The 24,729-nt window shown below is 41.5% G+C and overlaps 1 long non-coding RNA gene across 1 annotated transcript in view; it reads left to right on the forward strand.

Annotated features, from left to right (window-relative positions):
* The first annotated feature begins 11,547 nt into the window (after nt 1–11,547).
* The window catches only part of LOC130255664 (uncharacterized), a 97,658-nt gene continuing 84,476 nt past the window's right edge, over nt 11,548–24,729 (forward strand). The window contains exon 1 of the long non-coding RNA XR_008840963.1: nt 11,548–11,619. This is a non-coding gene — a long non-coding RNA (uncharacterized LOC130255664). The remainder of the gene's footprint in view (nt 11,620–24,729) is intronic.

The following is a 24,729-nucleotide window of genomic DNA, read 5'->3' on the forward strand; positions in this document are numbered from 1 at the left end:
GTAATCAAGGAAATTGCTTTAATAAGCTGTCCTCAGGGGTGTCTCAATGCCAAGGACTCTTCTGGCTCAAGTGTTTGTACTTGGTTGAGATTGGATTTAGAAACTGCTTTCCCCCTCTATTCTGAGCTTCCTCTTTGTGCAACAGAGGAGATGTGTTTTGTCTGAGCATAGGATTTGGTCTGCCACCTTCGGAGAGCCATCTTCCAAGCAGATGGACATGAGACTCAGAAAGCAACCCCTACAGCCAGAGACAAGCTTTTTTTAGCTGGCAAGCAGGGAGCTTCTTTTGCCTGTAAGTCTGTGTCCATCTCTTCCCCAACTCCCACTAATTATGTCAGTTTGTCTTTCACCCAACTTCCAGACACTCCTTTTCAATGCCCACATCTGTGACTACCAATTAACAAACAGCAAGTCAGAACAGCACTACCAGGCAGCCCCCTGTAGCCATAATGGCATTAAATACTGTTTTGACCTGAATGAATTCTCTTTGTTGGACAGTTACAGCCTTATGGAGGCTGTAATTACAATGGTACCCTTAGTTCTGCAGATATAATTTAGCAGTGATGTACTGAGAACAAATAGAATTACAAGGCAGACCGTATGTCCAAATATTCACCAGTTAGATAATTTAAAAATATTTAAGAAATCATTGCAGCTGAAGCTGTAATGTACAGTGTGTGATTACATACTCACTGTTAACAGCATAGCTTGTCACTTGCTATGGGAAACAGGCAGCACACAGCAGAATATAGCTTTGAGCAGCACATGACATAAATAGTAATCTTCAGGGAGTTCACCATTAAAAATGCCACCAGAGACTCAACTGCATTCTGAAGTATTTGGTGAAGCAATGTTATGCAAAGAGATTGTAGTTTAACATGTAAAATATTTAGATTTAAGGCATAAAATATTTAGATAAGGCACTAAAGATGTGCTCAGCTTCCCAGAAACTCAGAAAGCACCTGACAATGCATTATTAACAGCTTTGACATTCAGTGGTGGGAGAGTGGAATCAAGGTGGAGGGAAAGCTTATATTGGGAAAAGAGATTATGTAGTAAGCTCTCCAAAGCCTGGGCTTGGAGGGGAGTGGAGACAAAGAAAGCTGGTGACTTAGTAGCAAAGGATGCCCACCAGCCATCACTACAGCAATGAAGAGTGCCTGGGAGGTAAATTAAAGTTGCTGAGGGCAGAAATATCAGCGATAAGGATGCCTGAGGGGAGCTGAGATGCTCAAGGAACTGATAATTTAAATGGGAGTTGAGAATGGATTGAAAACCTTTCACCTTTTTTTGCAACCAAGTAATTATTGCCCTGAGAAAACCAACTTGAAAGCTTAGGGTAAGTTAGTCTGTTGCTGAATACCTGTCGCCCAAACCCAGCCCACAGTTAGCTTGGTCCCAGGGAGCTCTTGTTCAGGAATAAACACTGACTACTTCCTTGCAATCTAGAAAAGCCCTCAAGCGCCTGCTTTGAGCCAGAGTAGCCAACCAAGCAGTGGCATAAAATAGCCTGTTAGGTGTCCCAGTAGATGGGCACTAGAGCCCTGTGTGAGTCCCTAACACAGAATCCCTTCTGTGCTCTGCAGGAAGATGGGCACAGGGGCAGGGCCGAGTCAGGATCCCTGCACTGCTGCTTTTCAGTGTGCCAGTGTGTGCATGGGCAACTGCAACTTTGGGGGCTGCCAACCAGCAGCTCCCCTGCATACTAGATGTACTTGAAAATTTAAATTTCTGTTCTAACTTTCTGAATGAATGACTTTCCGTGGAAAGAATTAATGAGATTTTTTATGGAGCTTGTGTCATTTTCTGGACAGTGACCTGGAGACATGCAGTGTATTTTGGATTAAGTTAAGTTGACCACTACAATCAGAAAGAGAAGGAGACAAAAAAATCTCTGTGCTTTGAAAAAGGAAATTAAAATGTTTAAAGCTTCATTAATATGTAAACTTAACAAAATTGCAAAGCAGTAGCTCTTTTTGAAAACCTATGTCTTTCACTACTGCTAAAAGACAAGGACCTAAATAGAAAGTAAAGGGAGCCAGGCAGATTTTGACTTTGTGTGCCAGATCTTTCAGAGACAATGCTTTGCATGTATGATATCCTGCCCTTCAGTTATTGCCACAAATTTCCATGACAAGATATGGAGAAGCACTTTTAAGGGGAAGTATGTATGTTTTCGTATTGCTGGGAAATGAAATATAACTCAGTGCAGATATATCTAGGAGAAGGAAGGAATATGATGGAGAACTAAACTGAGGAAGAGAGAGATGTGGAGGACTCTTTGATTACCCCCAAATTCTGTTTTTCAGCCATAAACATATTAATAAAATAGTTTTTCTTAAGATTATCAGGAATAAGGCATTCTCAAATGAACAAAAACAAGAAGTTTAAGTATTTCAGCTCTATATTCAAGTATTTCAAAGATTTTTTTTTTTAAACACCTGGAAAATTAAAACAAGGACAAGTCAGATCAATCTCACACAAGTTTTCTGATTGTATGCTCAATTATCTCACCTAGGTCACTAATGAAATAAAAGATGTGTCTCTACAGATCAGTGCTGGGTCCTGATTAAAGTATCCCTCCAGCTGGAGAGAGATCCTCTAACACTATGTATTCTTTGTCAGTGATTTTTAATCAGTCTGGTACTCATTTTACAGTGATTTCTTCAAAGCTCTGTTTCCATAGTTATTTGGAAGTGCATCAGAGACCCTCACAGTGCACACTGCCCCTAGATCCTCTCACTGTTCTGAGTGGCTATCAATGGGACAAGATGCCATTTGTACAGATGGAGGCTAAGGATGTTTCACTGATGAAAATGAGAAATCATGAGTCTGCATGAAACCTTGACTAAAGAGGAAACATTTAGAGATGCTACACTGAAAGCCATGTTGTTTAGGCTGAGTTGGATACTGAGGGAAAGATCCCAACTACAGACATCACTTGGACCAGGGGCAGGATGGGGATAATATTCAGTGCAATAGAACAGGAGGAAGTGAGGAACCTTGAAGAACAGGGAGATGAAAAGTCTCATTCCAAAACAGCTGAAACACATACTTAAAAAATAAAATACTAATACTTGAAATACAAGTTAACAACACATTCTGACACTTTCTAGGTAGAGTAATTTCAGGTATGTATCATGAACTTAGACAGAATAGATTGGAAACAATTTCAGACAAAAAGAAAAAAAATAACGAGGGAGCATTCTTTTTAAAATGCTGTTTTGTTTCAAACAGACTATCCTCTTCTTTTTCCCTTTTTTTTGTACCGTTGAAACAAGGTTGTCAAAGTGTTCCGTACAAACTCACAGCTTGGAGCCACCTGAAAAACCTCTTCTTTGGCAAATTGTCCTTTTGTTGAAATTGCTTTAACTTGATTTGACATCACCCCTCAAATGAAAGTGGGAATTTCCATGAACATGATGCAGAGGAAGAGGAGGAGTTGAAAACAGCAGAGGTTTAAGTGTAAAATAAGAGTGGGAATGATAATAGCAATATTACAGTGTTCTGTGTGGGAAGGAATTGTAAGAAGGAGAGCATGAGGGCACACGGGATAAGTATCTTGAAGGGCCTGATAAGTAAAACAGGTAACACCATTCTCTCTGTGGAGACAGGTACAGAAAGGCAGAGCAAGGGAGCTGTGGAAGCCATGGAAAAGGTGCAGTGGGGATCCTTTCCTCCCATCTCTCTCCATAATTTTTAAATACAATTTTTGTTCTCCACACATTCCACGTGTCAGTAAAACTTCTTTTCTTGTACTCTTAATGAACAATTAATTTTGCTTCTTGCAGCAAAACTGAAAACGAGTATAATTATTATCTGGTGCCTCTGGAAAGTTACCTGTACCTTCCAGCAGGACCCTGGGTTTGTCTTAGATACTCTTCTGCTCTCTTCCTCTGGGTGAAGTCGCTCCCTATAAGGAAATTTCCTGAGAGGCTTCTAAACTTCCCTGTAGGGTAGATTTCTTCTTTCAGGCCTCAGGGTTTCACAACACACTCAGCCTTGCTTTCAGAACAGTTTATGCTGGCTCTGCTCTTTTCTCTTCTCTTTGGATATTCTTTTATTCAAACAGCTCCTCAATATGTATAATTTCAATTACCCTGGAGGTTTACACAGTGCTTACAATGAACTGAGCTGTGCTTCCAACTTCTGCCCATTATATTCTGACAAAGAAGCTCAGAGGCAAGGCTATGTGACTGGTGAACAGTGTGTGAGGCAAGGTTCAAAGGGAAGAAGCTTATACAATAGTTACTCATAACTATTCCCTTTTCCACAGTCTAGCTCTGTCTTTTAATATTGAAATTCAAGCTGCAATCAGGGGCTGAGAGACTTTATCTTAGAAAAGATTTTTGCTAAAGGTTATAGGGGAAATGTAAATTGGCTGTTTGTTTATGCTTCTGGACAGTAAGAACATAGGCAATTGTTATTCCAAACATTCACCTAAATACACTGAAGAGTTCTTCTTATAGAAGATTCCTTTAACTGAAGATTATCCATCATGCAAGGAACTGCTTCATGGGAATTTCTATATCTGTAGGGCTTTTGGGTTGTTTCAATGCTTGCCAGTTCCTCAGCCCTTGTCCCTTGCCCATCAAAGTCCCAATTGTAACAGCCCTAAAGGCCTGGAAAGTTGCATATTGTAACTAAAGGTTCCATACACTATTTAAAACCAGAGGAATAATGTTTCTTTGCTACAGGGAAAGTGGTAGTGAATCCTGTGACTGGCAGTCCCTAAAAATCAAATGCACTGCACACAGGTGGAACATCTCCTGTTTTCAGAAATGAGGATTCCTCAGATGGGCGCTTTGAAAGTAATTTAGTGTAGCCCTAGTCCTTACGTCCATTAGTGTGGGCAATCTGATAACATCTTGCAAGCACATCTGGCCAGTTGAGAGGATTGTATTATAAATGCCTAACAAAAGGATCTCTCTTTCCTGTCTCTCCTCCTTCTGCACTTACTAAGCTAATTACTTCATTTTTATCAAGGGTGAAGCTCATCTCTCTTCATCCTTCACTTGCCTCCCATCTCTCTGGCTCGATCTTTGAGTGCTGTGTGCTTTGACTGTGAAATACAAGGTAAAAAAGCTCACACTCACTTTCCAGTTGGAATTTGAAGGCTGGATATTTTTCTAACCCAGCTTTCAGCTGTTAGTCAAGGGTCAGTTCACTGTAGACAAAAGCTTTCAAACTTTAGAAGAGATAATATGCAACATTGGTTGAGGTGCTGATGGAAGGGAGGTCTGACCATGTTTCCCTTTGGTTAAAGATGACAGTGCAGATAAGAACATATAAATGGATGTAACCTTTTACCTTCTGACACCTCACTTGGCCAGGATTACCTTATTGTCACCTTGGATGACCATTCTCAGGGACTTTGATATAGGGTCTGCTTCTCTGATTACAGCTGAACTATCAAAAGGAAAAGAGTCTAGGTACAGCCTAACATGGCTTTTTTTGCCTTGAAACAATTTGATGGGTTTTTGATTTCTGAAGTCTTTTTACCCCATGTGCTACTGCCTTACTGATAACTGTATCCAGGGTGGGACAGACCACCAGGTTCTTACAAAAGACTGCCTCTTCAAAATTATGTTTTAGGCAGTAACAGCAGGAGCATTAGCAGTCAGCTCAGGAATGGCAGGTGTGCCAATGTTGTTCTGGAAATTTATTGTTGCTTCTCTTAGTAGAGACATGCTTGCTTGCTTGTAGTCTCTTGCGCAGCTTGAATGGGCAGGGAAAAATTAATACTTTTTATTTAATTAAAAAGCTACTGAGGTAGCAAACAAACTCAGCAAGCAGGTTTTCCTTACCATCAGAATGAGTTTTTATTATTGGCAATACTGTGACAACTCAAAGCTCTGCTGAATTTAGGATCTATCTGGAGTCCTAAGCAAAGAAAGTGATTTCATAGCTTATACATTCCCTTTGGATAGGACAGGCCAAAATCCTGACCTTTGGTGGGTTTACTTTCGATCCAGATCCACATTTGGTTGTCTGTCCTGTCTAGGCAGAGACTGCCCAGCAGCACTTTAGGCTGTCATTAGCCATCCTAGTTCTGTGGTGGAGAATGTCTGTCTCCCATACTGACAGACAATAGACTGTAGTGCACATGCACAACCATTATCTGTCCTAACTTTTCCCACCAGTTACTTGCCAGCCTTTTACACACCATCAACCCAACCTTGCAATCAATCTTTCTTCTTTTTTTGGTTCCTTTTTTTCTTGAACTGGAGAGTTTGAGTGTGCAAAAACTACAAAACCAGGGACCTGAAATGACAGTCTTTTATTTCTAAAAGTCATAGCTCCTAGTATCACCTTTTGATGTGTACTCTTTTAACGGGTAAACACCGATGTAGCAATGCTAGGAAAATAAATTTCCTGAGCTTCATTTTTCAGCCAGACATATATCCCCTATTGTTCCTTTTTGGCATGTTTCCCATAATGTTGATCTGCCAGACCCTCATAGACAGGATTTTTCCCCTTTACTATACATGCTTCATCAACTCAACCAGATATCTCTCCAAGGATGGTACCCTTTTCTGCCTTTCTGCCCTTTCTTCTTCAGACAACATAAAACCCATCTGTCAGAAACTAAAATTACTTGTTCTGTGAAGTGAAATCTTCAAAGCCCTCCAAATATCTAGTATATGAAAACTCCTTTCTTTATCCCATTTAGGATTACAGAAAAAAAAAAAAAAAAAAAAAAAAAAAAGACAAGAAAATTCCTTCCTTGCAGAGAAAATAGCTGTTAATCTCCAGGATAAAAGCAGATACAATTCCAATAATGGACCTTTTTTCCAAAGGAATTGTGTGGAATGTAAGTGCTGAGGACAGCAACAAGCAAGGTGTAGAGGATCAACAGGTCCCACAAAGATTTGTCACAATTAAGTAAGAGAGTAAAATAAGCATTCTAACACTGGCCTACTTTGGAGCTATCAGAAATCCTAGTTTGCAGCAGTGATTTGCAAATGTCCCTCTCCTGACACTATGTCAAGTAAAACCTTTGCAGCTCAGCAGCTGCATCTGAATGTGGTGACTTTCACCAATATCTAAAAGGCATTATATGAGAAGTGTTTGAAGCAGAGCTTTTTGGATTATGGTTAAGTTTCAAGCCACTCAATATTCACTTTTATAAGAGCAATATATTCATATATTCATATTACTGACTTTCATTTTGTTATTTTTATACTCATTGAGACATGACAAGGCTGATTATAATCAGTGGCCCAAAACCAAATGTCAACAAGTCTCAAAGTCTCAGAGGGGAGTTGTAAAACATATATGTCTGAATACTTTTAAAATCTTTGCAGAGAAGGTTCATAATGCTTTGGAAAGGTGAACCCTTGTGCTTCAAGCTTCTTACATCTACCCCATATAAACTGTATAAAATAATTTGCAGGACATGATGAAAAAGATAAATAGGCAGAGCAGCGGAATGATTTGCCCAAAATCAGGCATCTCCACTCCATGAAACTGAAGAAAGTACATAAAGAAAAACAGTCTGAACCACGTATCCTGATAAGAGAACTACAGAACACAGAGATGCAGTGCCATGAATCTTTGTGAGGCTTAGAGAATACAGTTTGTAATGAACATTTAAGTCAACAAAAGTTTTAAAGAACCATATTAGCATCTAACTTTCTTTTTCTTACTGTTCTTCAAATTTTGCTAAGTCTCTGAGCCATCCAAATTCTTCACATATTGTTCTGCTCCCAAGGATAAAACTGGTGTCAGCTTTGCAACCAGAAGTGGTTTCTACCCTTGGAGCTTTTCCACACTGACTTTTTTTTGTCTATTTTTTCACTTCAGCACTTGCAGGTTTGGCATATAAAACAGTAATTTGAGCCCTCATTCTACTGCTTTTGCTGAAGGCGCTGACAAAGCTCTTTTTTGCCTGAGGATTAGTATGATCCCTTCTGGGAATAAGCAAAAGAAAAGACCAAATTATTTGGTCAGTGCCTTGTCCAGAGAGAAGAATGCAGGTGTCCCACATTGCTGACAGTTCCTACCTTTCTGATTTACCTACACACAGGAATAAAACAGCAGCAGGTATACTCCCTTCCCAGCAGAGGGGAAAGAGTTAAGTCTTAGACAAAGCTGAAAGGAGATAAAAAAATATTTCAAATCTCCTTAATAGGGGCTGCCTGCCCCTATCTATTACTAGTGCCAAAATAATGCCACTCTGCTCTGCATCAGGTCTTGCTCTTATGGGGGATTCATTTATTAACATCAGCCTTGGAGGTGCTCATTTTGCTGAGTCAATACTGGGTCACACAGATGCAACTACACATTTATCAGTTTTCATTATCCTGTTCATGGATTTATACACATATTTGTGATTAAATTTAACTAAGTATATCTTAAATCTCTACTTGTAGGGACAGGCAGAAGGGCATCCTGTAAGTTCCTGCAGGAACTTCTGGGCTTTGAGCTGTGCTGATCTCATTTGATCTATGTGGTTGCTGAATGGCCTCAACTAAGCTTCTTGACAGCTTGTGTGGATAAAAAACACTGTCAGCAGGGACTTGTTCTTTAAACACAGTTTCCATCAGACCAAGGAATGACAAATTATTTTCTCTTTCCCAATGATGAGAGTATCACAAAAAAACCCTACTGCTGCATTTGTTCCTTATTTTCCAAGATGAAATAGAGAGTAAGAATAGAGGGTGTTGGAAGTTAGAGACTTTTTTCTTTTCTTTCACCTGTCCTTAGGTATCAGTCACCACCACCTGGGTGAAGAACATGAGCTGTCAGCTGGTTTGTGTGGCACATATACACAGTAAGATCTGCCAGTGGTTGCTGCAGAAAATGGATGCATTTTCGTATGGAGGAGCAGTCTCAAGGGCAGCTGCTGGCTGTTGACTGGGTTTCCAAGGCAAGCACCCCATCTCTGAGTGCCCTAGAGAACAGTCTGAATGTGCATCTGACCTCACTGCAATCTGCACTTCAGCTGCAGTGCACTCACAGAGTTTACTTCCAGAGTGCCTATATATATGTGGCATTTTCTGATTTTCAAAAGATCTTTAAAACACTAAAGGATTCTTCAGACATTCAGGGAGGTTCCTCATCCTAGGCATTAACCTAGCTGGGCTGTGACCCCATCTCTTTCTTATAGAGGGACAGGGAGGGAAGAAAGAGGCTAAAGTTTTGTGTGTGGTGACTTCAGTGTCCTAAAATGGAAAAGGCTGGTGCAATGCTGTTTATTTTAACTAAAGGTATTTCCATGGCCGTTATCACTGCAGCATCTGAGCCAAGTCCAAAACTCCATTTTCCTGTCAGGTGCAAAAGGCTGGAAGCAGACAGCTGAGGGATCAGTGTCTGGTGAGTGGATGCAGCTGGAGTTAACCTGTGAGGCTCACTGAAGCATGCAAAAGGAGGAAGGGAAAAAGAGTGGACAGTGAGAGAGTGAAGTTTGGGAAGAGATTTGGTGCTGGCTTTGGATCCTGGCACATGCCCTTTTATTGGAGAGTGTGTCATATCTCTCACACAGAGAAGAATCTTTTACTCTGAACCAACAGAGCATGTTTGTGTGGCAGTGCTGTTTCCCACCCATCAGCAGTTCCCTCAGTCCTTCATCTACCCTGGAGAATATGTGAGACTGTGAGAACTCCTTTATGCCTAGGAGGTATCTAAATTGGCATGTCCTTGGTATGTGAGGTAGCTTGGCCTCTTCAAGCAGAGTATTGTGAAGAATATATTCCTCAACATGTCCTAAAGGTCATTCAGAAGGTGTTATTTTTACCCAGCAAAAACTGTGGGTTTTGTGAGAAACTACTTAGTGTGAGCCTATTTTAGCAAAGGAGTTTGTGTTCACTTCTCTTTGTAACAACAAGCATCCTTCTCCCTAACTGGCAACATACTTGAGGTTTGATTTGGTCTGACCCTCAGAGTCCCATGCAAAGATTTCAGCTTTCAAAAGTACAATCTCTTCCTTGCAAGGTTATCAGGAAGAGCCTGGGTAATTTGGTTTCCATCTTCTATTTTGGGAATGCTGCTGTCTTTTTTTTCCTGGGGGGTCTCTCTCTGCATGGTTTCCTGGCCTGAACAGAGGCTGTGCTCCATGCAGTCAGATTTTTCAGTGAAAAAATATTATTTTTGGGGATAGTCTTGATATCGTTCTACAGAAAGAGCTAATCTAGGTCTTGACTCTTACAAGACTGCATTCTACCAGCCACTGGTTTTATAATTACCCTCTTTCTTGAGGCTTTCTTCCTATACCTTGTTAAACTAATTAACTGTCTTGCCTTGATTTGGACAGTCAAGTCCTTCTTAGTGTGCCTTTCCTAACTTAGTTTCTACCACTGAGGCTTTCCGGATGGAAAAAAAATTGTCATATATAGTGTCAGTAGATGAGTAGAAATTGCTTCTGCATTTAAAAAAGCTATTGAGTGGCCCTTAAATGCCACTGAATAGAGGTACTGCTGTGTAGTTAATAGAGATCTGGTGGTTGGGGAGCTGGAAAGCCAAGAGATATGAGCTCAGTTCCTGTGTCAGCAAGTCATGACACCTCTGTGGGCCTTAGCTTGCTTTTATAGAATAGAGATACAGTTTTCTTAGATTGTCAGGGCTGTGCATCGGTACTGTATGCATTTATGCATAGGCACGTAAGAGCCCCTGTTTCTGGGTCTTAGGGCAAAATTGTTAGGGTTATAATGTGAGAGGCTGTCACAAGAGGAAAAGAGCCTTTTGTGGTATTTGCAGCTCCTCTGAATGTTCCTACCACTGACCTATAGACAGAGAAGACCTGGTCTTAGGATGGTTTGATTAAGTCTCATTTCTACAGCCTATCAGTGGGCATATGATGAAAATGCTTTGGACTATGGTAGTCACTTCATCAAAGATGAAAAGACAATGCTTTGTGACTGCAGTGATCAGTGATACCATGGAAGTGAACTTGCCACAGATTTATAAGCTGAAATTTGCTTTGTAAAAAACTGCCTGATGAATAACATGGGACAAAGAAACTATATGCATTTCTTACTAACTTAGAAAGTAAACTAAATCCACCAAAATCAGTTGCATACTACAAATCATGCGAAGACACAAAGTCTGATTTTTAAATGTAATAAATGTAAGAATGTTGGCAATGTTTAATGTTGGTTTTATCTCAAGTGAAGGATTAACTGTCCACCACTAGCTCTTGCAGTGTGAGTCAGGAGCTAGTTTGAAATTAGAACTCTGGGCTAAGTCCAGGAAAGGCTCCACAATGTGTTACTCATTGGGGCACGGAATTTTTCATCACATCCATTTTTAAAAATATCTGTCTCCATGGAAAACACAAAGTTGTGTCCATAATCCAAAGGGATGACTTTGAGTTGGGTTTTTTTAATTTTTTTTTTCAGAAGAAAGCAGTGTCTGTCATAAACTGTTCTTCCTTTATCATAATTCTGAGACCTCTCTCATCCCTGGACTCACAAAAACTGCAACTCATCAAAACTGGTCAGCCCTATGGTCTTGACTCTGAGAGACAAAAAGAAGAAAGGCAAACTGAAGGTGTACAGAGTAACCCTTCCCCTGGTACCTCCCTCCTGTATCTGTAATCAGAGGCTTAAGGAGAGGATGTAGCAGGGCCTGCAGCTAAGCTCCCCCTTCAGGACCCTGATTCTGCACCATTACCATCTGGTAGGCTTGTTTAATTAACAGGGGGAGGTTTGGCATTTTATTACCTACCCCATCTGCTTAATCCTTTGTGTTTTCTTTGCATCTTCAGTTAAGTCTAATGACATTTTCAAATCCAAGCCAACAATTTTCTGGAAAAGTGTTTCTCCAAAACAATGGCAATTATAAAGAGCATTTTGAAATTGGAAGGGTAGCAGTTCCTGCCCCCTTTACTGAAACTTACCTTTTTCCTCATGGCATTAATTTCCTTGTGAAGGGAGTCACACATATTTAATTAATATTTCTGTCTCTCAGTTGTTTTCTTTTTTGGCTTGTCTTATCACTCTGATCAGTTCTGTATATTTCTAATTAATTTTCTGACAATATTTTTGGGTTTGATTTTTTCCTCTGGAGCCGCAAATACTCGCTTGTGTACATGCCCAGTCTCAGCTCCGGATGTAGAAAACACAAATGGCTTCTATCAAGAGGAGCTACCCTTGCTCCTTCCCACCCTTGGAAAGTGCAGCAGTTAGGGTAAAGGTTGTGACTGCTCTTGGGAAAACATGCTCAGTGTGTCTTTCATTGTGGGATGGCTGCTTGCTTTGTAGCTTGCTCCTCTGTAGACTCCTCCCTGTTTCTGCTTATTTTTCTTTTTCCTGGACACTCATGTTCAACATTGATATTTCAGAGACCGGTCTTTGAACAGCTGCCTGCTACTCCCCTGGGTACTGACTTGGCTTTTTTGTGCTATCTGAAAAACAAATATGAAACAATTAACAGGAAGATCAAAATCCCTCAGTGCTTTTTGGAGTCCCTGAGATGATTCTGTCTGGACCTTCAGTATATGCCAAGACTGACTCATTTTTTAAATTTTTTCTTTTTTTCTCTTCTGATCCACTTCAATTTCTCTTTGTCCCACAGAAGATTTTTCCCCTTTTACCCTGCAACTAAGTAAAATCAAACTGAATGCCAGCTGATCAACAACTGCCAATTGCATTTTCACTATCTCTGATCAATCACTCTGTCAAGGCCCAGTGAAGATTTGGCACTGGCTGGTACCCTATTCTTTTCTGCTACTGGCCCACTGAATAATGATGATGAAACCATTTCTCTCATTCCTGCCTCAGTTTCTGAGTCAGTAAAACACTGCTTTATCTGTTCCAGAAACTCATGAAAAAGAGAATTCTAAGGCACAACCTCATGTACAGATGGTGATGGTTGTTTTATATGATCATCATGACAGAAAATCATGTTTCAAGAAAATGGTTTGGAGGGTTTGTTTGTTACCAATTGTTTGGAAAATTGCTTGGCTTGCTTTCCCTATTTTTTCTTTTTTTTTTTTTTCCTGTGGGATTTGGTTTTGTTGTGGAAGAATATTCTTTTTTTCTTTTTCAGCAGAAATGTTATAGCCTTTTACAACAAGCATCTCTTATAACTATGTCTTTGCCTTGTCACCATTATAAAATTCTTCATGAGGAAAAATTATAAATTCTTTTCAGCAGTTTGTTTTGACAATTTTTAGTAAATCTGAACTCAGATAGTTTGAAACACACCATTCCTTACTCCTTCAAGCTCAATCCTATCTGGTTTTCTTGACCAGTGCATGGAAAATTTACCCTGTGAAGAAGGTAGCTGCCTGTGGCTGCTGCAGAGCTGGTAGAGACAGGAGACATTTGCTCAGGCTAAGGGCTGGAAAAACATGAAGACCTGGAGACACCCAGGAAAGGTGGGGGAGGGTATGCAGAGGTTTCTCCTGTCCCAGCTTTGTAATTGTGACCTAAATAGACCAGGATGAACAGCCAGAGGTTCCACTTTTAAACACACTTTTCACGTAAGGGCACCTCTTAGAGCACTTTCCCCTCCAAACCTTGCTTCAGCCGTTCTTATTCCAGGTAACAGTCTTAGGAAAATCATTTGCAAAAGTTTTTCCTTTGCTGCAGGAGTTGCTTGATATATTCTGATGACACTTTGGTACTTCTGGTTTGACTGGGACTTCTCACAGACAGCAGTCAAGATGAGCCAGAATGTAACAGCTGTGTGAAATGCTGGTAGCATTGTCCACTACACTTTCAGAACCCTTTGCTTAAGAGGAAAGATCTAAGTCATCAAAAACTTAAGCCAAGATTTTTAGTTGTCATTCTTCTCCCTCATGCTGCTTTGTGGGCAGTGATTTGTGCTTGGCTGGCTGTTTCAGATGTAAAGCCTGCTGAGTTTCTTCCTGGAACATCCCGACAGTAAACAAGGGAAAGCAAAGCAAAGGCAAAGCTTTTCCTGTGCAGCCAGCTGGAGGGCCTGTGCTTTCTCACTTCTTCGTGCGTTCTTACCCTTGACCCCAGTGTGCTATCCAGTTCCCTCTGTCAGGTTCTCCTGAAAGCTGTGATTTCCTCTCCTGACAGGCAGCAGGAAGATCAGAAAGCTGTTGGGCAACCTTTGCTCTGGAGAGAGTTGGAGGGTTATTAACAAAGCATGCCTGATAGGCAGGGTTTAGGAAATAGTGATAACATCAGGAAGAGGGAGGAAGGCAAACAATTCAGTAGCTTAGAGTGTGTTTGTCATTGTAAAATCAGCCCAGGCTAGCAGATTTATAAGCTGTTCTTTCCCTTGCAGTGTCACTGTCACAGACTTGGTGCTGCATACGAAGTCACACCATTCCCACCAGCAGCTGAGATGGGTTCAATACCTTAGATGGGACTGCTCTGAGCCAGTCCAAAGGTTGGAGATGTTTTGACTTGGTTTCAGCACATAGAGTACAGTAAAATGACTGAACTTATTCTGTCCTTGCATGTGAGGGTATGGCAAAAGGGAAGTCTTCATTTCCACTGCCTCATAACCACTACAAGCAGAAGTCACCTATTTTTCAAGGAAATTAAAGCCAGGAATGGAACTCATGTCACTAATATCCACTAACCTAGCTTGGCAAAAGCCAGCTAGGACATTTAATTGGGAACTATGAAATCCCATCCTCTGGGCAGTTTGCAGCTCAGCTTTTGATATAGGCTTTTTCTAATTATCACTGACAAGCAGATCAAGGGTAAGATAATACATTTGAGTTCTCGTTTTTTCCCTTCCCTTCTTCATATCATGCGTCAGCTCTGGTTTCCAAACACATTCCCATGTCAAAGCACTAAACTTCATTCATCATGAGCACATTTGTGCGAGTCCTAACAAAATAACCCTGCTGCCATGTCTCTCTGGGAAGGTGGAGACTCCAGTCATAATGCAACATGGCAATGGAAGCACCATGAGACTGGGTAGTGAGATTATATCTTTTCCATTTGTGCAGTAACTGTTGTTTAGCATGGCTTGTCAGACTGTCAGATAAAGGCGCACATCCATCTATAAAGAATTATTAATGAAGATTCAGACATTTTTTCTGCTGGAAACGGATCACTTCACTCTTCATCTCACTGACTTTTTACATTAGTAAACTGAAAATAGCCCTGAATTTATAAGGAAAGACCTTCACTATCTGGCAGGTTTTGCCTTTCCTGTAGTCCAGTCCCCAGAGAAAGGTTAAATACACAAACCCTTTTCCTAATGGTCTGAGCTGAACATTTCAGAGCCATAAATATGGATACAAAGTGTGCATCTTTGTTAAGCACATTCAGTTCACCAAGCCCGCTTATCATCCAAACAAAACGCAAAGACTAAAAAATCCCTCCAGCCTCTCATAATTTACACTTTTGAGGAAAAGAAAGGTTAAGAAAAAGAAGTGCTAATCACACCAGCTTGGATAAATTTGGTGTTGCCAAATGCTGTACCACTTTCACCACTTTTCCCTGCCAATACAACTCAGTCCCTTTTGAAGCAGCCCTGCTGTCACAAAGCTGGGCTGTGCTGGAGCAACATCTTTGCTTTGTTTCAGGACATGTCAGGGGATGCCAGGGGCATGAGAAGCGTGCTGGAGCTGAAGTGTGTTCCACAGATTCCACGGGCAGCTGTCTGTTGAAGATCCTCATTATTGCTTTGTGACTTAGAAAACTTATTTCTACACATGACCTTGACAGGGTTTGCCTTCTGGCTTTTGAAAATAAATGGCTGAAACCTGGAAATATTATTGTCTGTTAAAGAGGGCTTTTTTCCTTGCTCTCTCCCACAATACCGAGGAACTGTTTAGATCCCCAGAACTTCTGGGTTTCAGATGGGAGAAAGTATGTGTGGTTGTTGGTAGTATCCTTCCGTTTTCCCATCGGGATGAGAGTGAGATACTCATCTGGTGAGGATGAGCAGCCCTTTCCAACAGACATATGCCAAAAGCACCAGAATAGGTGTGCAACAGGATGCTACCTCCTTAAGTGCCCAGAGAAGCTCCCTGTATACACAGGTACATGTGCACACACACACACTTCAGAGACCGCTTGAAATATGGGAGATTCACTTTCCACCATCACTGGGGAATGGGATAGAGTTCATGTCCAAATGCATAACCCTTAGATGTGCCTTTGCTTGACATGGGGAAAAGCCTTTGGTGCAACAATAGCCAACACTGAAATCCCAAGAAAAGGAAAGATCAGACTCTTCTCTCGGCCAAAAAATCTGAATGGGGCTTCATACAATTTAACATAACCAACTGATCCTCTCAGATATACCAGGGCTGTATTCTACCATTAGAATACCATTTGCTTTCCAAAACCAAATCAAGTCAAGAGAGTGCTCTGCAGTGCAAAGCAAAACAAAACCACAAAAATTTCAAGTGTAGTCACCAGAAAAAAATGTGCTAAGTACCAGCAGAAATGAAGAGTTAATGTGTCCCATATGTGGCAGCTAACCTGGGCTTTATGAGATTTTCCATGAGATTTCTGAAGAAATTTCTATAGCAGCAAATAAGAACAAAAATCCATTTTCTTGTTAAACTGGACAGCTAACATTAAGGCTACATTTTTTTCCATAGTTGAATCTATAAATACAGGCTAACAAACCTGGATAGGATTCTCACTCTAAAAAGAACAGATGACAGCTGTAGTATTCCTGAACAGGAAGACACTTGAAGCTTTAATCAACTTCCCAACAAGACAAGATCTGAAATTGTTCAGAAAATATTTACCTTACTCTAAATCTTGTGGAGATGTAGTGTGTTAGTCATCCTAGATATTTTTGTATTCGTACGTTGCAGTTAGATAATGACTTACTTCTTGTACAGTGTACACACAACTCACATAATTTGATGAACTTGGTGATGCCTTCAAGAGATGTTCCAGTGTTGCTGTAGGACTCACTGTGTTTTATCCTTACTGAGATGGAAATGTATTGTCTTAGTGTGTACTAAACCTGAGTAGGCTGGGTTTGGTTTGTTTTTACCCCATACGTTTTAAATGTGCTTGGAGCGGCAGGGATAAGAAATATTGTTTTCATGTGCTTACATGAATTCAGTGAGAAAGGTCAAACCACTAGAATTCTGTTTACCATTGCATAAGAGAAGGATCGGTAAGCTAGGTCTGAAAACTAAAAAGCAACATGTTTCTCCCAATGATTGCCTGGAGTGCAGATGTGCTGGGGGATTTTAAATGTGTGGTTTTAAGGGCTTAGGCTGGCAGAAGTAGTATTTGGGGAATTTTGAGCTAGAAGTCCTGACAAAGAATGTCTCCCAAGAAAAACTGGTATCAAGAACACTACAGGCTGAATCAACATCTTTTTCTCTTGGTACCCATGGAGTTGCTATGCCGGCATTCAGAAGATTGTCTTTTGATCATTTCCATGGTTTTATCACAGCCTCATGTACAATTAGGAGGGTTCTTCAAACCTCCCTCACATTCCTGCAGGGAAGCTCATCAGTGTAGAAGCTAGTAATTACCCCTAAGAGCAGAAGAGAGAGTTGCTGTTCCTTTGAGACCACTTGAAGGACTTGCTTTAACATTCTGGGGAGCCCTTTAGCCTCAACAGAGTTTAGAAGTTTAAACATAAACAATAGATAACTTGCCACATTATCACATTCTCAGTTTCTCTCGACTCTGAGATTCTGGGTGGCTTCATTTATTTCTGTCTGTAGCCTTCTGTGGGATCTTCAGGTGGAAAGCTCTCAAAAAAGTGTGAAATGTTTCTGAGGAAGAAAAACTGTCAGAGATGAAGAATGCAGCAAAGTGTGAGAGCAAACTGCAGGTGTTAATGTGGGAGATATTATTTTGTTGAGTCACCCTACATTACAGTCTGAGCTGACCTTGGAGATTTATCTGTTCCTGTATTATTTTCCCACAAATAGGTAATAAAGATCTGAACAAAGGAGAGAAAAAGAAGTTCTGTGCGTAAGAGGTGCCATGATGACTGGCAAATTGGAGAATCCTGCTAGACAGTCCTTGATAAAAAATCACCAAGAACAGCCAGGGAGGCCAGCATGAAATTGTGTCAGTACCTGGGCAGGAGTTCCTGGTACTGAGAGCAGTGTGGGACAATGAGCCACCATAGAGCAATATGAGCTTGAACCCTGAGCTAGTGCCTCCAGTTGAGCCTTGGGAATGCTTCTCTTGGTGCTTTTTTGTGTTCCCCAGTTTAGGACAGGCTTTGGTAATCCATCGAACACCTTTTGCAGAAATAGATGATTTCTTCTAGTGTGCCTGGGATGCTTTCCCCTCCTCATAAACACAGCTGCTCCTCAGGAGCATGAGCCTGTCTGGGCACTTCTATTCATTTCAGAACTGAGAGATAAAGAGTTTGTTTCCTTTCTCTAATAAAACACTTGGCCAACTTACCTTGGGCCAACCATTGCAATTAATCAAAATTTCTTCTAACTGATCTATTTTTTAATTATTCAGTGACCTCAGCAGAACTTGTTTGTATAGAGGGGGAAGAAAAACTATGAGAAACTGGGTTTTTTTTGGTTTTTGTTTGTTTGTTTATTTCAGGATTGGTTTGTTTGCATTTATCTGTGGGCATTAGCCAAGTCTTTGTCCAAGGCTGTAAGTGAACAGGGCATCACTAAGACTAAATAACCCCCATTGTTAGTCTTCTGTCACAATCCCTTGGCACATAGGTCTAACTTGGATACAGAGGGGCAGCAAAGAAAACAGATGTTGAAAATTAAATTTGGAGGCTGACAAGGATACAGGAAGATCACTTTACAAAAAGAATGTTTCCTGGATGATGACAGACAGTGGACAGAAAAACCTATGCACTTTAAGAGAAAGAAAATAACAGTCTTCAGCATTTTTCTGTTTAGCCTTTACCATATTTGTGGTTCTGCCAAATCCTGTCACCTCTTCATTTGCAGTGATTGCAGAAACTATTGTTTCTTTCTGAACTTAACTGCAAAATCTTTAAAACTATATCTTTAAATATCTGTGGCATCTTGGTTCATCTTTGTGGCATCTTGGTTCATCTTTGTGGATCTTTTGTGTCTAAGCTTTCTTAAGATATTTTCCTGCCATTTCTGATCAGGCTTCTTCATTTTTTGAGAGTTTTAATTGGTCCGTTCTATTGTAAAGTTCGGTGTTTTCATCCTCTCCTACTAACTGCCCTCAGCTCTGCCCCAGTATGCCTCAGCCCATCTAACATCGTGGCAAACATGGAGCATCAGCTCAGTAAGCTGACAGACACAACATCCTGTTTTTCAGCGTGAAACTTCCTCTTTAGAAATGTGTATATATTACAGTTAAGTGCAAGGGAAAAGTAGATCTGGACAAGTCCTGAGCAGCGCAGGAAGGTATGGAAATGGCTGTCTTTGCTTGACTGTGGGAAAAGAATCAGTATTTCATAGTACTGCAGGGTTTAATTAGTGGTCTGGAGAGCAGGGGGGAAAGCAGCCTGAACTGCACGTGGCCAGAAGTTGTGCTGTCCCACTGAATGTATTGTCAGTGCTTCCATGTAACTGAACTTGTTTGCTGGCAGAGACAGAAATGGAGCATGCTGGAGAAGAAATCCAGGATCTACACAGCTCTCTGCAGAGCAGGACATGCCCCCCACACTGGTGGACTGACAGTGGAATACCGCAGTGACACCAGACAGGCTCCAGATGCAGAGAAGCCTAAGGCCAACGCAGGAGGAGGTTGCAATTTAGGATGTGTGAAGAGTCAGTATGATCCACCAGATAATGCAGATGTTCTGTCTGACATCTGAAATGATGTAGCTGGGGAAAGATAAGGCACTCTCTAGGCGGAGAGACAGTAATTGTTTTTAGTGTGACAGACTGGAGATTAGGCGCTCCCGTCTGAAATCTGCCATGCTGGAAACAGTAGCTTCCTGTCTTGATGCTGAATATTTGAGTTGAAGATTGTAACGGTCCACAACATCCTCCTCCATTTATTTCTAAAGAGAAAGAATTAAATTTTCCATGCAGCTTAAGTTAATTTTGAACTTGGAAGCACTGCTATTTCTTTCTTCTCTCTCTGATAATTTCCTTACAGATGAATGGAAGAGATGGAGTAAAGCAAACCAGGAGCAGCAGAGGCTCTGCCAGCTGGCGACATGTGGGGGAAACATTGATTTAGGAGAACTTGCTCTTGACTCCCTGGGAGAGTTTGTAGCAATGTCTGTAGTGCTCTGCTTTCTGGTGTAGGCAAGGAAAAGAGACTGAAGCAAGCAACTAGCAGGTCTCCTTTTCATCTCACACATCGTTGCTGCAGTTTTGTTTCCCCTTGAAGTGCTATTACTGAGCAGGGTGCTATATAACACTCAGCTTGCTATATAAAGCAAGAGAGCCAGGGAGCTGTAAATGAAAAGTAGCTAGTCTGTTTTGGTTTCCCCTGGCCCGAGAAAGCAAGCACAGCTTTAGTCTGTTTTTACATCTGCTTCATGAGTGCACTGCACAGATCCATGCCCAGAGACATGTTACAGCCCCACCTCCCTCTAACACACCAGCACGTGTACCAGCATAAATGCAAAACAAAGAATTGGGTTATTTTGTCTCTGCGAAATGGATTTATTCCTCCCCCTCGCCATTCCCCACAAGCCTCACGACCCTTTTGCCCCCCTTTGGCAAACCCCTTACACTTGTACTCTGGAAAAACAGTAGTAGCTAACATTTGTGCCTTTGGCAATAAAACCACAGGCCTCGCAAACCCCAAATGGCAAAAAGACATTTCCATTCCAATCCCAGTTTTAAATTAAACTGTAATGAAAAATCAGCAGTGGCAGCTGGGACCAGAGACATTGATTGTCTCGAGGAACAAAAAAAGGGGAAGGAGGAGGAGAGAGGGAGAGACTGCAAGGAAAGCTCAGCCTGGTAATAAAGCAGCTGGTAAACCTTGAAGTAAAAAGAAATTAGAAAAACAAATGTAGCCGGGAGGGAGGCAGACGCCCGCCCTTCGGCACGGCGCGCCGGAGGAGCAGCGCGGGAGCGGCAGTGCTGTGCTGACACCTGGAGGAGCCGGGGGAGCCGGGCTCGGCTCCGTCCCGCTGGAACAGCCGGGACACCGCGGGGACACCGCGGGGACACTGCGGGGCTCGGGAGCGGCACCCGCGGGGAGCTGGGCGCGGGCAGCCCGCAGCCAGCGGGTACTGCTGCTCCGGGACTCCCGGTGAGGGTCTCCGTCCGTGAGAGGTGGAGAGCTAGCCATCTAAACTCTCGGGTTTGCTTCCCATGTGTCAGCTCTTCAAAAACTCAACGTTTTCTTTGGCAAGCAGACGCTTTATTTTGGCCCAGTGGGAGGTTAAAAAAAGAAAGGCAGACCAACTTTGCAAGGGATGTGAGTCTGCAATGTGAGATTTTAAAATTTTTTTTCTTAATAATATATTCAACAATTCAACCAAAGATCCAACTTGCGTTTTCCTGGCATGTCTTAAAGAGACAATTGCAAGAGTATAATGCTCCATCTTGTCCTCATGGACAAAATTATAACATCCATGAACTATAAAGGAATTTATAAGTTTTTGTTTTTCTCAGTTGTTATTATGTTTTGTATTTCATCACCCCTGCATGAGACTGAAGGATGAAAAAAATGAGAAACTTTCTGCTCTAAAGAATTTGCAGTGAGAGAAAGCAGGCCCTGGGAGAGGAAGTAGAAGTGCAGAGGAGCGCAGGGATGCTCCAAAGGTCATGTAGCACATGAATAACACTTCTAAGAAAAGAACTGAGGTCTCTGAGAATCTATTTGGTGCCCCATGCACATGTGATAGGGTGACACTGAAGGGTTTCTGATACTCACATGCAGTGCAGGTCGGTGCTTTACTCTCTCAGGCAGACAAAAGTGTGTCTGTAAGTCAGAAACCAACCACAGGGTCTCACCATGCACTGTCTGTACCATTTTGCAGTCAGCACACACAAGTGCAGCAGGTATACATGCACATTTACTCTGCCAGACCTTGATGTGAGTTGCAAGTTTTAGTCATGTTTCTTGTAGACCGCAGGAAGAACTGCCAATTAAAAAAAATTGTAGTTTTGTTGATCATTAATTTTAAAAGTATTTGGAAGGAAAATGAGCTGCTAGCCAAGTGTTGTCTTCATATTGTCAGTAAAATATATGATCAAACTGGTACCTGAAATTAAGATCCTGATCTGGGTCCCTCAAAAAGAGTTATATGGCTAAATCCTCTGTAAGTCATAGAGTAGGAACCACCATAAGAGCCTTAACTTCCAGACTCTTGAACACCATAAGCTTTTTCACTGAAGCCATAGGAAAAACCCTTAAATATTTGAAAATTAAACTAATTATATTCACATGAAATAAGAACTTAGAGCTCACATTTAATTCAGAGGAACTGCTCCCCTACTTAGAGAAGTCTGAGCCTACCTCTGCCTCAGTTATACTAGATGATGGTAACTGTTGTGATGTCTACTTGTAGAAAATGCTTCAATCCATGCAGCAAATAAAAGGGTGTGACTCTACATTTTTGTGATTGCTTGCAAAAAGCTGTTCAGGTAATTTGTTATAGGATAAGAGAATTAGATACCCAGTTTCCACAGAACTGATTGTGTTTCATTCCTTGGCAGTATTTAGAGGAGTAAGAGGAAAAAATTACAGATGAGATTTCAGGATATCTCACTGCTGTATCCTATTCTCTGTTCTCCACCCTGAGATGCATGCAAGCAAACCTCTCCTGTTGAGTTCCTGCTCGTGTGGTGTGGGTGAGGGCAGTTCTGCTAAACAGTGCCTTGGCCACCACATGTCCTTCTGTTTGGGTGAAATGTTCATAATGCAGGTGATTCATGCAGCTCTGGGAGAGCTTCTGGTGTTGCACATCACTTGGAAGTGCACGCAAGAATTCAGAACTGTGTGACCACTTGATCTCTGGGCCTTTCAACACATTGGACAGGCTTTGCTCGAAATCTCTACTCCTAAAGGGACTTTTCGTCATACTGTAAAACAAAGTGTCGCCTCTTGCTTGCTTCTTTACTCGTGTTGGTCTTAATGGTACTGCTGCTGGGCTTACACTTTTGGAGGGGGAAAGAGAGACATTCAGTCAAGGCTGCAGCTATATTTCACAGCTGGGTTTATCTGTGCTGTTTGTTTGCTTTTCATACAAGCCATGTTGGTATATTTGCATGATAATGCACTTTTGAAGGTGTTCTTGGATGGGACTGAGTCCTTTTTGTTTATACAGTGGTTTGAGGCTTTCACAGTTGTGCATTGGCTGGAGGCCAAAATTCTGCTGCCTGTTCTGTGCCAACAACTTCCACTGACTCCTAGACAATACAGAAGCCCTGGGAGCTGCCTATGGCTGTGTTTGTCTGGGGACAGAGCTTAAAACTCAATCAGTGAGCTGTTAATTCTGTATAAAATTGTAAGTGAAGCGATCCCAAAAATCAAAATAACCTCTTGTGAAGACTTGAGACAGATACAATCTCTATTGTTGCTACTTTGGTGAACTTTTGCTTTTCGAACTCAGCAACTTGATTGTTGAGACCAAATCTGAGGCACCTTATCTTCTTCCTTATAATTATTTTCTGTTGTGGAACTCTGTTAAAAAAAATAGTATGAGATTTCTCTGTGAAAGTTCTACAGACCCTGAACCATATCAAATAGGTTTCCTGAGTTATTTAAATTACAGGAGGTGGCATCTAACCCTGTGTTACTTAAAAGATCTAGTGGGCAAAGATTTTTATGCTGTGGAAATGACTCTGGGCACATACGAACATTCCTGTATCTTTTGATCTGTGGTTAGGGCTCAGAAAACAGTGCAACTATTAGCTAGAAAGACACAGAATAGGAACAAACTTGGATTTGTTTGTAGTTCTGTCAAAGTTAGTGGCAAATTGTCCCATCAATTTTCCAGAGATCAGGTTCAAGCCTCGACAGGCTCAGCAGAAAATGCTCATACAGAGGGAGGGGTAAGCAATATCTCCCTGAAAGCAGAGGCTAGAACTGGGTTGCATGGATGTTCACCATTAGAAATAGGGTTGGGATCTCTTGGGGCTGGCTTTCTGCTTCATGCCCAAACCAGACACATCTCTCTTAAACATTCCTCTACACGGGATAGTCATAGACTTATAGCACATACATTGAAGAAGGACAATAATGAAATTTTTTTCTGACCTACTGAATTGATTTTGTAGATATTCTCTCTTGTCCTTGTGTGAGTCAGCATATCCTTACATAATATGGAAAAAACCCTTTAATCTCCAAATCTGGCACTGCAAGTTCTTAGTTGAAGAACTAGAAAGCTAAAAAGAAAAGGATGTGCCTAAAGCTCACAGGCTGCTTGTGACCTGACACTTGGGGTGACTGAAAGAAGCCCCAGCCCCAAACTTTTTGTTGCCACTGCTGACAGCTAGTGCTTTCAGAAAATCAGAGAATTGCAGAGTGATTAAGGTTGAAAGGGACCTCTGGAGATGATCTGGTCCAAACTCCCCTCAAACAAAGCATCTAGAGCCAGGACCTGTCCAGAGAGCTCCTGAGTATGTCTAAGGATACTCTGTGGGTAATTTGTCACCCTCACAGTAAAAAATTGTCTCCTTGTGTTCCAAGGGAACCTCCTGTATTTCTGTTTGTGATCTGTCACTGGGTGCCATTGAAAAGAGTCTGGCTCCAACCTTTTTGCACATCTTTCCTTCAGGTACTTAAAAATATTTATAAGATCCCCCTTTCTCTTCTCCAGGCTGTATAGTCCCCGCTCTCTAAGCCTTTCCTCACAGGATTGATTCTCCAGTTCTTTAATGAACTTTTTGGCCATTGGCTGGACTCTTCCACTATGTCCATGTCTGTCCTGGACTGGGGAGCTCAGAACTGGATGCATGACTCCAGGTGTGGCCTCACCAGCGCTCACTAG

Source organism: Oenanthe melanoleuca, chromosome 7 (genome assembly GCF_029582105.1).
Source record: "Oenanthe melanoleuca isolate GR-GAL-2019-014 chromosome 7, OMel1.0, whole genome shotgun sequence".
Lineage (NCBI taxonomy): Eukaryota > Metazoa > Chordata > Aves > Passeriformes > Muscicapidae > Oenanthe > Oenanthe melanoleuca.